This window comes from Onychomys torridus, chromosome 4, assembly GCF_903995425.1.
Source record: "Onychomys torridus chromosome 4, mOncTor1.1, whole genome shotgun sequence".
Lineage (NCBI taxonomy): Eukaryota > Metazoa > Chordata > Mammalia > Rodentia > Cricetidae > Onychomys > Onychomys torridus.
Genome location: NC_050446.1, coordinates 95,150,914 through 95,162,776, shown reverse-complemented (window position 1 = coordinate 95,162,776; position 11,863 = coordinate 95,150,914). Strand labels below are relative to the sequence as shown.

Below are 11,863 nucleotides of genomic sequence, written 5' to 3'. Positions count from 1 at the left end.
TCAGTGACAAAGTATTCCCCAATTTTCTTCCAAAGGGACCAACTCTGTGGTCACAAGCACGCTGAACTAGGAGAACACCTACTCATGCCCGCTCTCAGAAGCACTGCGCCCATGGTCTCTACTCCGGACAGGCCGGCCGTTGCGGCGGAGACTGGAACTACAAGTCCCAGAATTCCCGCGCGCACGCGCACTGTCATTGTGATGCTCCTTTCCCGGTAACTCGCCCTCTCAGGCAAACCTGAAGATAGCGGCAATTCTCCGGTGGGGGGCGGAGACGCTCTCGGCTCATTTCTCCGCCCCCTCCCTGATAGGCAATGGGACTAGCCAACCGACGCCACGGGCTGGGAACGTGCTCTCCAATCAGCAACCGCGGCGGAGAGGTGGGCGGTGCGCGCTGGCAGGGCAGGTGGGCTAGGCTGTGCGGCTTGCGGGGGGGAGAGTAACGTCGGGCCGGGTCAGCGGGCGCTGCAGTAGTCGCCGCAGCGGCTATGGGAGCGGTGGGGACGAGGCGGCGGCGGCGGCGGCAGGAGGAGGTGCAGGGGCTGGCACGAGAGCAGCGGCCCGGGGAGGCCCGCAGCAACACCCGCAGCCGCCGCCGCCGCCTTTAGACGCGGACGGCACCCGAGGGGACCGCCGGCCGTCTGAGCCGCGCTCGGGTCCCGCCGCAGTGGGCGGCGGGGGATGGGCAGGCGGCGGCGGGCCAGCCTGCTGAGCAGTGACTCCCGCCGGTGCGGACCCTGAGCTGAACCCCAGTCCTCCGCCGGAGATCCTGCGTCCGCCGCGGCCCAGGTAGGACACACCCCCGAGCCCCAGGGCGTCTCCAAGTAGCCGTTCTGCGCCCGCCGCACCCCTCGCCCAACCCTACCCAGGCATGGAGGAGAGGCTGCCCGAGACCCCTGGGTCTCTGCCCACGCCCTGGGCTGGCGCCAGACCCAAATTGGTCCTCATCCCAGAGACCGTTCTGGTTCTGCCCCATTTCCCCGGAGGCTTTGGGTGCCTTCCCTGAACTTGGAGGGTCACGAAGCTGCTTCATCTGTTCTGTGGGTGACCCATATATCACTTGTACTCATGACTCTTCTGATTACCAGGACCGAACAGAGAGGATTTTAAAAATTATGAGCGTTTCATTTTACCTTGCTTTTCTCGCTGTAATGGAAGAGGGACGGACGGGACTACGGAATCTCTTCTCTGTGGGGTAACAAGGAAGGCCAGGACTTTGTAGTACTGAACCAATGACCAGAGGGATTTGCTTTGACAAAGATGATGCTGTTGATACGCCAGGATGCCGAAAGAGGGACAAAAGAGCCCACGTATACGTACTGTCGAGTCAGAGAAGTAAATTATCAGAGGGATGCTAGGATACTTCATCTTCCGGTGAAGTTCATTTTGTTTCAGTTGTGGCGCTGCCTTAGAGGTAAAAATGACATTGAGTTGTACTTTGCTTTGGATTAAAGTTGATAGGCTTCTTTCCTCTAGCTTTGGAAGCTGTCCTTTGAACATTAAAGAAGACAATTTTATTTTAACCTGTATATGATGGGAAGTTGTTATTTAGTAGAGTTGAATTTGTGTGAGAGAGTATATTATGAATGGACATATGTTTGTACTCAGACTCTCAAATACAAGGAGGATTCCGGCTGTGTTTTGTTACAGTGTTTGGTTTTGAGCCATTAACAGTTGCATTGACATTAAACATGGACTGGCCAGGATAGACTGCAAAGATGTATCTGTTTTCTTTGAACTAAATGGACTAGAATAACATTCATTTAAGGGATTTAAAAAATGAGAATTTCAAAAGTATTTGAATGGGTTGAAGAATACTTTTTGTCTTACCACTTTAAAGCAGCTGTAATAATGACAGATACAACAATATGACATTTTGGAGAATCTATCCTGATTTGGATTGTGGTCTATTAAAAATTAAAACATAATGAAAAAAAATCTTTAATGTAGAGGCTTATATTCCCTGTATGATGAATTTTTAAGAAGACACCAAAAGGTACGCATGCTTGAAGCATGATTGCAAGGGAAAGTGTCTCCAGTAGTTTAACTTTATAATGGATGTTAGAAACTGATTTTTCTCTTTCAGTTTTGAACACATAAAAGACATTGAAGCGCAAGCATAACTTCACTAATTTTATTTTATAATTTCAAATTGAAACATTTTGATCATGAGTAGGGAGCTGGCTTAGAGAACATATATATTATTGAGTGAATTCTGTATTGTATATGACTTCAGATTTTTATTGTTAAATAGTGGCTATTTTAATACCTCAGGAAAGCTGAACAAATTGAACTCAATTATGCAGGACTTTATATATCTTTAAATGGCATGTTAGAAGTGAAATTTGTATAATTTAGACAATTTTAGGGGGTAATTTACACATAAAGCTGCATTAAAATGTGACAGTCATGGGTTATTTAAAATTTTTTAGATATATTTATTTTTGTGTGTATTTTGCCTAAATGTGTGTGCAGTGATAAATTTGGTTTTTCGAAGTGTTACTTTACAAAGTATATAAGTGTGACATAGCCAAGTTAGTTCTCATCAAGGAATTGAAGTTTCATTTGGTGCTGAGCAGGAAGTTCTTGTGAGCTACACAACTTTATCAAGTAACACCAGTGGATGATACTGCTTTATTGTTCAGAGACAGACTTACTGGGTAGTTCAGGCTGCTCTTCAGGGCCCAGTGATCCTCCTTCCTCAGCCCCTCAAGTGCAGGAATTACAGGTTTAACTACCTTTTTTTTTTTCCCCCAGAGCTGAGGACTGAACCCAGGGCCTTTTGCTTGTTAGGCAAGCGCTCTACCACTGAGCTAAATCCCCACCCCCTTAACTACCATTTTTATGCTGTGCTGGGGTTCAAATTCAGGGCTTCATGCATTCTAGGCAAGCATTCTACTAACTGAGCTGTATTCCCAACTTTTCATTTTATTTTGAAAGAGAATTTTCCTAGATTGCTCAGGCTGGCCTGGGTCTCATGGTCTATCTACCTGTGTTTGACAGCAGAGTAACTAAGGTTGCAAGCATGCGCAACCACACCCAGCTCATTAATCTTTAATTTAAAAAAAAAATGTTTTGTGTATGTTTGTTTTGCCTGCATGTATGTAACTGTATACATGCCTGGTGCCCATGGAACCCAGAAGAAGGTGCCAGATCCTCTGGAACTTGTGAGCTGCCGTGTGGGTGACAGGAACTGAACCCAGGTCCTTTGGAAGAGCAGACAATGCTCTCAACCACTGAGCCATCTCTAGCCCTCATTGATCTTTTTACACTTTCTTTTTAACATTTTAAGGTTGTTGTGTTTCCCTTATCTAAGTTATATGATCATCTCAATACTATATTTCTGTTAATATTTGTCTGCAGCTTTCTGCATGTGTTGTGTGTTATAGGTACGTTTATACAGTTTCTTTTTTCTTGGTCCACTAAGTACCTCAGCTTAGATAGTATCTAAAAATGATTTTATTAACGTTTTTCAATAACTAATAAGGCAGAGATGAGGGAAGAAAAGTAAGAGAAAGAAAAGCCAAAGAGAAAAGCATGGTATATACTGATAATGTTTGATTTAAAAATTATCTGGATGTAGGATTACTTGGAAAACTGGATTAGGACTTCCTTTCTGTTGAACTTTCATGGCATTTAGTAAATTCATTCAGCGTATTCAAGGCTGGAGAGCTGGAGAGCTGGAGGCTGGAGAGCTGGCTCAGTGTTAAGAGCACTGGCTGTTCTTGCAAAGGACCTGGGTTTAGTTCCCAGCTCTCACATGGCAGCTCATTACCATTCATAGCTTCAGTTTTAGGGGATCCAGTGCCACCTTCTGACCTTCAAGGGCACCAGACTCACAGGTGTGCACAGACATACATGCTGGTAAAACAGTCACACACATAAATAAATCATTCAAAGCAATCTCTTTGAATCTTTGAATGGTAAGTTATTATAACAGCTGCATACATCCATTTCTTAAAATACTTGCTAAATATTTCCCATGTTATACTGCCATGGGTTAAAGATTCAACAGGAGGGTTGGGCAGTGACTTTGCACGCCTTAATCCCAGCACTCAGGAGCTAAGAGGCAGGTGGATCTCTGTGAGTTTGAGGCCAGCCTGGTCTACAGAGCTAGTTCTAGGACAGCCAAGGCTACATAAAGAAACCCTGTCTTTAAAAAAAAAAAAAAAAAAAATTCAGCAATAGACAAAAGAGAAATACCTCTTCATTTTTGAGTATACCATATAATAGAAGTGGAAAACTGTAGAAACTGATACGTTTCAAGTATTATGAAGAGAAAGTGTAGACATGAGCAGGTAGGTTCAAGAGAAGTTTCTGTTTTATTAACCCTGATTCATTTGAAGGTAGTCTCTATTAGCTTCAGAGGTCAGTGGAAATATTGTCACTCTAATTAAAAAATTAAAAATAAATATACTTATGAAAAAAGTAATAAAATTTAATGTGCGTGTAACCCTTGTGTGTTATTCAGACATTGTGTATCTGTGATAAACAGGAGAAAAACAAAGAAGGAAACATTTCGTTTCACAGTTCTGAGGTTTTCACCCACTGTGGCAGGGAGGGCATGGTGGAACAGGTCAGCTCACTTCATTGCATTGAGGAAGCACAGAAAACACCCATGCTCGTGGCTCCTGCCCTCAGAGGTGTGTTTTACTAATCCCCTTAGCACTTCTTAGTTCAATCAAGTTGACAATCAACATTAACCCTTACAGGTCTACCTCTTGTTAATTTGACACCCAAACATAGCTCTTTAAACCATAACATTTGGACTGGGAAGTTGGCTCAGTGGGTAAAAGTGCTTGCCACACAAGTCTAAGAAGCTAAATTCAAACCCCAGAAGCCATGTGAAGCCAGATGTGGAAGCACATATGTGTACCTGTGCTGAGATAGTAGGTGGAGATGATAATCCTTGGAAGCTCACATCTGGTATATTCAGGGGGAACAGCAAAAGACAGACCCTGTTTCAAACCTTCACATGCATGCTGTGGCATGCGAGCCTACACACACACACACACACACACACACACACACACACACACACACGGCTCCTCATCAGAGATTTAAATAAAACACCTTAAAATCCCACCCCTGGCCTTCAGAAGGTTTATGTCCATCTGAAAGTACAATTATACAGTCCAGCTCCAGAGTTCCCACAGTCTTTACAGTTCTAACTTCTTCAAAAGTCCGAGTTTAAAATATTTGAGATGGAAGCAAACTCAGCTGAGTCCTTGTAAAATCAGAAGGAAAATTACATACTTAGAAAGTACAGTGGCACACAGTAAACAATTTCATTCCCAAAGGAGGAAATAGAAAAGGAGCAAGGTGGGGTTAGGACCAAAGCAAGACAGACCCAATGGGGAAACCATTCCCATAGTTCCATGTCTGGAATAGTAATGTGATGTGTTTTCCAGATCAGCACTACCTCTAGGACCTTGCTGTTTGCAGCCTACATAGCCTTTTTCTTTGGTTGCTTTTACTTGGTAGCAGCCTGTGTCTTTTCTGTTTTGCACATTCCAAGTCCCTGACACATCTGACCTTCCAGGCGGTCTCCATTGCATCTTTGGCTTCATTCTCATGGTTTTGCACATTGCTCTGTAGGGCTGTTTGCAGGAATCCTGACCTTGCTTTAAATTGGAATGGAAGCCTCCATCCTACAGCATTTTATTCTGCATGTCCGCAAAATATGGATCATATGGATGGTACCAAGGTCTGTTGCCAGTTCCAGTGATAGTTATGTCTGCATGGACAGTGGTCTCTGAAGTGGCCTGAACAGCTGGATGCCAGGAAGTGCTTGTCAAACTAACCCTGCACTAGCAAGGCACTCAGGACCTATCTTCTCAAAGCAAGGTCTTTTGAATGAATTATACGAACTTAGACAAACTCAGTCTGCAATGGATGAGATGTGCTCTTGAAATTCTTCTCCAACCCAAGGTCTGATTACTTATTTGTATTAGTTATTCTTAAATACCCTTCAATTTTGTTGGACTCACAAGCAGAGACCTCCTGTGAGGACAGTGTACATCTCCTGGCAGTCTGTTTCTGGCATATTGCTCTGTCTTCTTTTATTCTCCTGGTCAAAAGTGTAGCGTATTCTACAGCTTCTACCATTCTTCCCGGTGTGTTGTCTCTTTAAAGCAGTACATTGGCATTTGTCTTGCAGGACACATGGAATAACTAGACACTGAATCTTGGGGACTTTGGTTTTAGGCTTCTTATCTTCTTTGTTTAATGACTTTCTGACACTATATTGGCAGACATCATCTTTAGAGAGATTGAAAACTTTTCAGACTTTGCTAGCTCTTTTGAGCCTCAACCCATGGTTCTGGCTTTAGAGTTAAGGATAGAAGAAATAGGTTATGGAATTTGCCTGCACGCCTAAAGAAAGCTGCTGAGGCCAGGCATGTGTCAGGGGTGGCCCTAAATGGAGGCCTAGTAGAGAGGTCATTGCATGAAGCTGTGAAGTTGAAGCCTGGGTTGCCTTGGAGAACCTAATACGTTAGAGATGACAGAGTTGTGATATACTTGCTGAGGAGAGCAGCTAACAGGAGTGGAACCAGCCCATGAAAGAAATCTGTTGCACTTAACAAAGCTGAACAGAGTTGGAGATCTGAAGAGTGTTTCAGCATCAGACATGGAGATGCAGAGTTTGGAGTTTGCCCAGCTGGTTTTTGGTCTTGCATTGGTCCAATATATCCTCATTATGCCCCCTTCCCTATGTTTTGGAATGGTAATGTATATCCTGTGCCATTATATGTTGGAAGTAGGTGATCTACTTTTTTTAATTTTAATTTTATAGGGGATCACAGTTAAGTGATTCTATGAATCTCAGAAGAGACTTTGAACTTTGGACTTTCAAACCTTGTTGAGACTGTGATAGACTATGGGGCCTTTTCAAGTTGGACTCTATGCATTTTTCATTATGATATGGTTATAAGCTTCTGAGGGCTAGGGAGTGGAATATGGTGGTTTGAATGTAATTGGCCCCTATGATCTCATAGAGAATGGTACTAATAGGAGATGTGGCTTTGTTAGAGTGGGTATGGCCTTGTTGGAGGAAGTTATGTCACTATGGGGGCAGGCTTTGAGATTTCCTGTGCTCAGGACACTGCCCAGTGTGTTAGTTGACGACTTCTTGGCTGCAAGATGTAGGACTCTCAGCTACCAGCACCACGTCTTCCTACACACCATCGCATTCCCTGCTATGAGGATAATAGACTGAACCTCTGAAACTGTAAGCAAACCAGTAAGCAGCACCCCTCTATGGCTTCTGCATCAGCTCCTGCCTCCAGGGTCCTGCCCTGTTTGAGTTCCTGCCCTGACTTCCTTCAATGATGAACAGCAATGCTGAAGTGTAAGCCAAATAAACCCTTTCCTCCCCAATTGCTTTTGGTCATGGTATTTTGTTTTGTCGAAGCAATAGAAACCCTAAGACATATTTCTTTGCTACTTTGTACTGTAATTTTTCTAGTGTTGTGAATCATAATGTAAATGTCTGGTATGTGCTGGGCAGTGGTGGCACAGCCTTTAATCCCAGCTCTCAGGAAGCTGAGTCAAGTGGATCTTTGAGTTCAAGGCCAGCCTAGTCTACAGAGCAAGTTCAGGACAGCCAGGACTACACAGAAAAACTCTGTCTTAAAAAAACAAAAACCATGGGCAGTTGTGGAGCACGCCTTTAATCCCAGCAGAGGCAGGCGGATCTTTGTGAGTTCGAGACCAGGCTGGTCTACAGAGCAAGATCCAGGAAAGGCGCAGAGCTACACAGAGAAACCCTGTCTCAAAAAAATAAATAAATAAATAAAAATTTAAAAAAAAAAGAAAAGAAAAAAACAAAACCCAAAACAACAAAATCTGATATGTGTGACCCAAAGGGGTCATGACACGCAGGTTGAGAACCACTGCTAGAGTCCATTTTTGTCTTCATTCCTGTTATTTCTGGTGTGAGCTATCAAAGCCTCCCATTAAGTTCTGCTTAAAACATTCATCTAGCCTACTTTTCCAGACTCTTCCCACAAACCACTTCCAAAGTATTCTAAACCATACGGTCAGGTAGTAACAACAACTCCACTTCTCTGCTATCAGTTTTCTAGACGTTTCATCACCGTGGCAGAATAATTGACAGAGACAACTCACGGGAGGGATGACTTAGTTTGCCCCATGGTAATCACAGCAGAGAAGGTTTGATAGAGCCAAGCTCACATCCCGGTGGCCAGGAAGTAGAGAGAGAACGCCTGCACTTTGGAGGACTTTATTTGGGTTCCCCTTTATTTCATCCATGCTCTCACCTGTGGGATAATGTTCCCCACGTTCCCCTGCCACTCGTTCTTGGAATCGCCGACACAGTCACACTCAGAGCTGTGCTCTGCTGACTTCTAGGTGCCTCTTTTTTTTTTTTTTAATTTATTTATTAAGTTTGCAGTGTTCTGTCTGCATGTATCCCTGCAGGCCAGAAGAGAGGGCACCAGGTCTCATTACAGATGGTTGAGAGCCACCATGTGGTTGCTGGGAATTGAACTCAGGACCTCTGGAAGAGTAACCAGTGCTCTTAACCTCTGAGCCATCTTTCCAGCCCCCTAGGTGCCTCTTAACCCAGCCAAATAGACAGCATTAACCAGCACGCATTGAAACGGCCTTCGAAAAAGATCTTTTCAGTGACTCCAGAACATTTCTACCTTCCACCCCCAGTGTTTCCTCTTCTGCTTTCATATCTGCGTTCGGTTTCCTTCTATGACCCACTTCCTTGATCCTTCTTTTTCCCTCTATCGGGCTCCATTTTTCATAGCAATTTAGAAATTTTTTTTTTTCAGTTATTTTGTGTGAGGTGCTCATACAACAGAGTATGAAGGTCAGAAAACCATGTTGTGGAATTGATTCAGTCCTACCTTTATGTGGGTCCTGGGGATTGACTTCAGGTTACTAGGCTTTCTCGACAAAAAAATAAAATAAAATACAAAGTAGATAACACTTGATGAGACACACAAGGTTGTCCTCTGGCTTCCACATGTGTGAGCACACGTGCACCTGAACACAAACACACACAAAATAGTCTACAACTTTTATAATGTATTGTTGGTGTTCTGTTTGGTGAGCACACGTGCACCTGAACACAGAAACACACACAAAATAGTCTACAACTTTTATAATGTATTGTTGGTGTTCTGTTTGGTGAGCACACGTGCACCTGAACACAGAAACACACACAAAATAGTCTACAACTTTTATAATGTATTGTTGGTGTTCTGTTTGGTGAGGGTCTGTTGAAGACAGTGTCATTCCAGAATGAATTTTTTATTTTACACACACACACACACACACACACACCATTGAGCAAACTAGTTTCTGCATACCCAAACCTCTCTTTCTGGTGTTGTTTGAAGGAACCCTTTGCCTAAGCAATTCCCAGCCATGAGACCCCTCCTGGTTTGCCAGGTCCTAAGACTAAGTTTTGCAGAGACGATGAAATTCTTTCGAGAAGAACTCGGATAAGAATCCCTGACTGTGCTCGCGTCGGCAGCACATAGACTAGAATTGGAACGATACAGAGAAGGTTACATGGCCCCTGAGCAAGGATGACACGCAAATTTGTGAAGCATTCCATATTAAAAAAAAAAAAAAAAGAAGAATCCCTGACTTTAAACAAAATGCAGTTCAAAGCTTAGGTGCTGGCTCTCCAGAGTTCAAGCCAGATGCAGTGGCTCTGTGGAATCTCTCACTACAACATATCATGATTAACTGGGAAGCATCGGATCTTACACTTTAATAATAGGTGATGTGTGTTATGGTTAGTTCTTATCAAATTTGGAAAATTTTCAGACATTTCTTCTGCTTCTCATCTCCCCCTCTCCCATGTCTTTGAGCCCAATGAAAGTAAAGTAAATGATTAAAAAATGGAAATAAATTGCCAGTGATGGTGCACACCTTTAATCTCAGTACTCAGAAGGCAGAGACAGGCCATCTCAGTGAGTTCAAGGCCAGCCTGGTCTACAGAGTGAGTTCCAAGGCAGCCAGGGCTACACAAAGAAATCCTGCCTCAAAAAACAAAAACCCTACCTCAAACAAAAACAAAAAACAAAAAACAAAAAAAAAAAAAGGAAGAAACTTTTCTGGATAGCATGATTACAGTAACTGAAAGCAGAATAGACAGAATTACAGAAATAAAGGATAAATGCTCTTCATTGTTTTCCCTGGATTGCCGTTAGATCATGTTAGTCCTTCAGTGTTATCCTACAGCACCCTAATGCTTTGTGCTTTTGATTCTTTTCTTCTGGTTTTCCCTTGCCCCGGCCCCACATTCATTTCCCTTTGGATAGTTCCTTCTCTATAGCTTCAAGCTCACTGCTCTTCCAGTGAGACTTCATACTCAGGTGATTCTAATCCTGGCAAGTGGACATTAAAACCAACTACAGTAAACAACTCTGAGATTTGTTGATTCTTGATACTGTTTTCTTTGTCTCTATTTCTTTAATTTGGTCTGTAATTTTATTTCTTGCCATCTACTGGATTTGGGTTTAGTGTGTTGTTCTTGGAAGTTCTTGAGTTGAATTATTAAACATTTTTTTTTTTTGTACTGTCTTATTTTTTAAAATAAGAGATTAGAGCTATAAATTTCCTTCTTAGAACTGTGTTTAGTGTGTCCCTGATTTTTGTTGTGTGGTTTCATTTTTAGTTAATTCCAGGAATGTGATTGGTTTCTTGATTTCTTCTCTGACATCATTTGGTAATGCATCGTCGTTTAATCTCCATGAGTTTGTGGAATTAGTTTACTGTTGATTTGAGCTTTATTCCATTATGGTCCTGACATGGAGTCATTTCTGTTTTCTGAGTTAAGATTTGTTTTGTGTCCCACTATTGGTCTATTTTGGAGCTACTTCAAGGGCTGCTGAAGAGAATATATATTCTTTGGGTTTGGGATGGAATAGTCTATAAATTTTTGGTAGGTACATTTGATGTGTGATATCATGCAATTCTGATCCTTCTCTGTGGTGATAGATTGTGTACCCTAATAAAATCTGCCTGAAGATCAGAGAACAGAACAGGCCACTAGATTAAACATAGAAGCCAGGCAGTAGTGGTACCCACATTTAATCCTAACACTTGGGGAGGCAGAGATCTGTCTGGATCTCTGAGTTCAAAGCTACCCTGGATTATATGAGATTGATTCAGTCTAGGAGAGAAACAGCCAGGCAGTGGTGGCACACACCTTTAATCCCAGTACTTGGGAATCACACGCCTTTAATCCCACCCAGCACTTAGGAAGGAAGTGATGTCAGGGTGGAGAGCATGTATATGGTGAGGAGACAGGAACTAAGGCTTTTCAGGCTGAGGAGTCCTAGTGGCCTGTTCCTTTGTCTCTCTGATCTTTCAGCATTTACCCCAGTATCTGGCTCTGGGTTTTTCATTTAAAAAGTCCTATTAGATTTCATGTTACACTTCTCTGTCTATTTTTGTTTGTTTGACCTGTCTTTTGGAGAAAGAGAGGCATTGTAATCACCACTTATTGTTGGTTTGGAGTCAGTTTCTGTCTTTAAGTCCTGTAGTATATTTTCAGTGTAATTGAGTGAGGCAGATTTTGATGCAGATATGTTTGGAGTGTAATGTCTTCTTGGTTAATTGTGTCCTTGATTAGAATGAAGTGTCTTCTTTATTTCTTCTGATTAATTTTAGTTTGAAGTCTATTTTATTGGATCTTAAGATGACGACACCTGCTTGCTTCCTGGTTCCATTTGCTTGGAATATGTTCTCTATATCGTTTCTCTTTAAGGTGGTATCTATCTTTCAAGATAGGATGAGTTTCTTATAGAGAACACAAAGATGAATTTTATTTCTTAGTACATTCACTTAATCTGTGTCTTTGATCGAGGGGGGG

The 11,863-nt window shown here is 42.6% G+C and overlaps 1 protein-coding gene and 1 non-coding gene across 7 annotated transcripts in view; both read left to right on the top strand.

The window, feature by feature from the left end:
• The first annotated feature begins 430 nt into the window (after positions 1-430).
• Ttbk2 (tau tubulin kinase 2) overlaps positions 431-11,863 on the top strand; it is a 132,246-nt gene continuing 120,813 nt past the window's right edge. For 5 of the 6 annotated variants that reach the window (XR_004944757.1, XM_036185038.1, XM_036185034.1 and 2 more), the window contains exon 1: positions 431-789. The gene's annotated coding sequence lies outside the window, so the exon portion shown is untranslated. The remainder of the gene's footprint in view (positions 790-11,863) is intronic. The other variant, XM_036185037.1, reaches the window with a different exon arrangement.
• On the top strand, positions 9,496-9,601 carry LOC118583247. Its single transcript, XR_004944837.1, has one exon. It is a non-coding gene; the product is annotated as a U6 spliceosomal RNA (small nuclear RNA).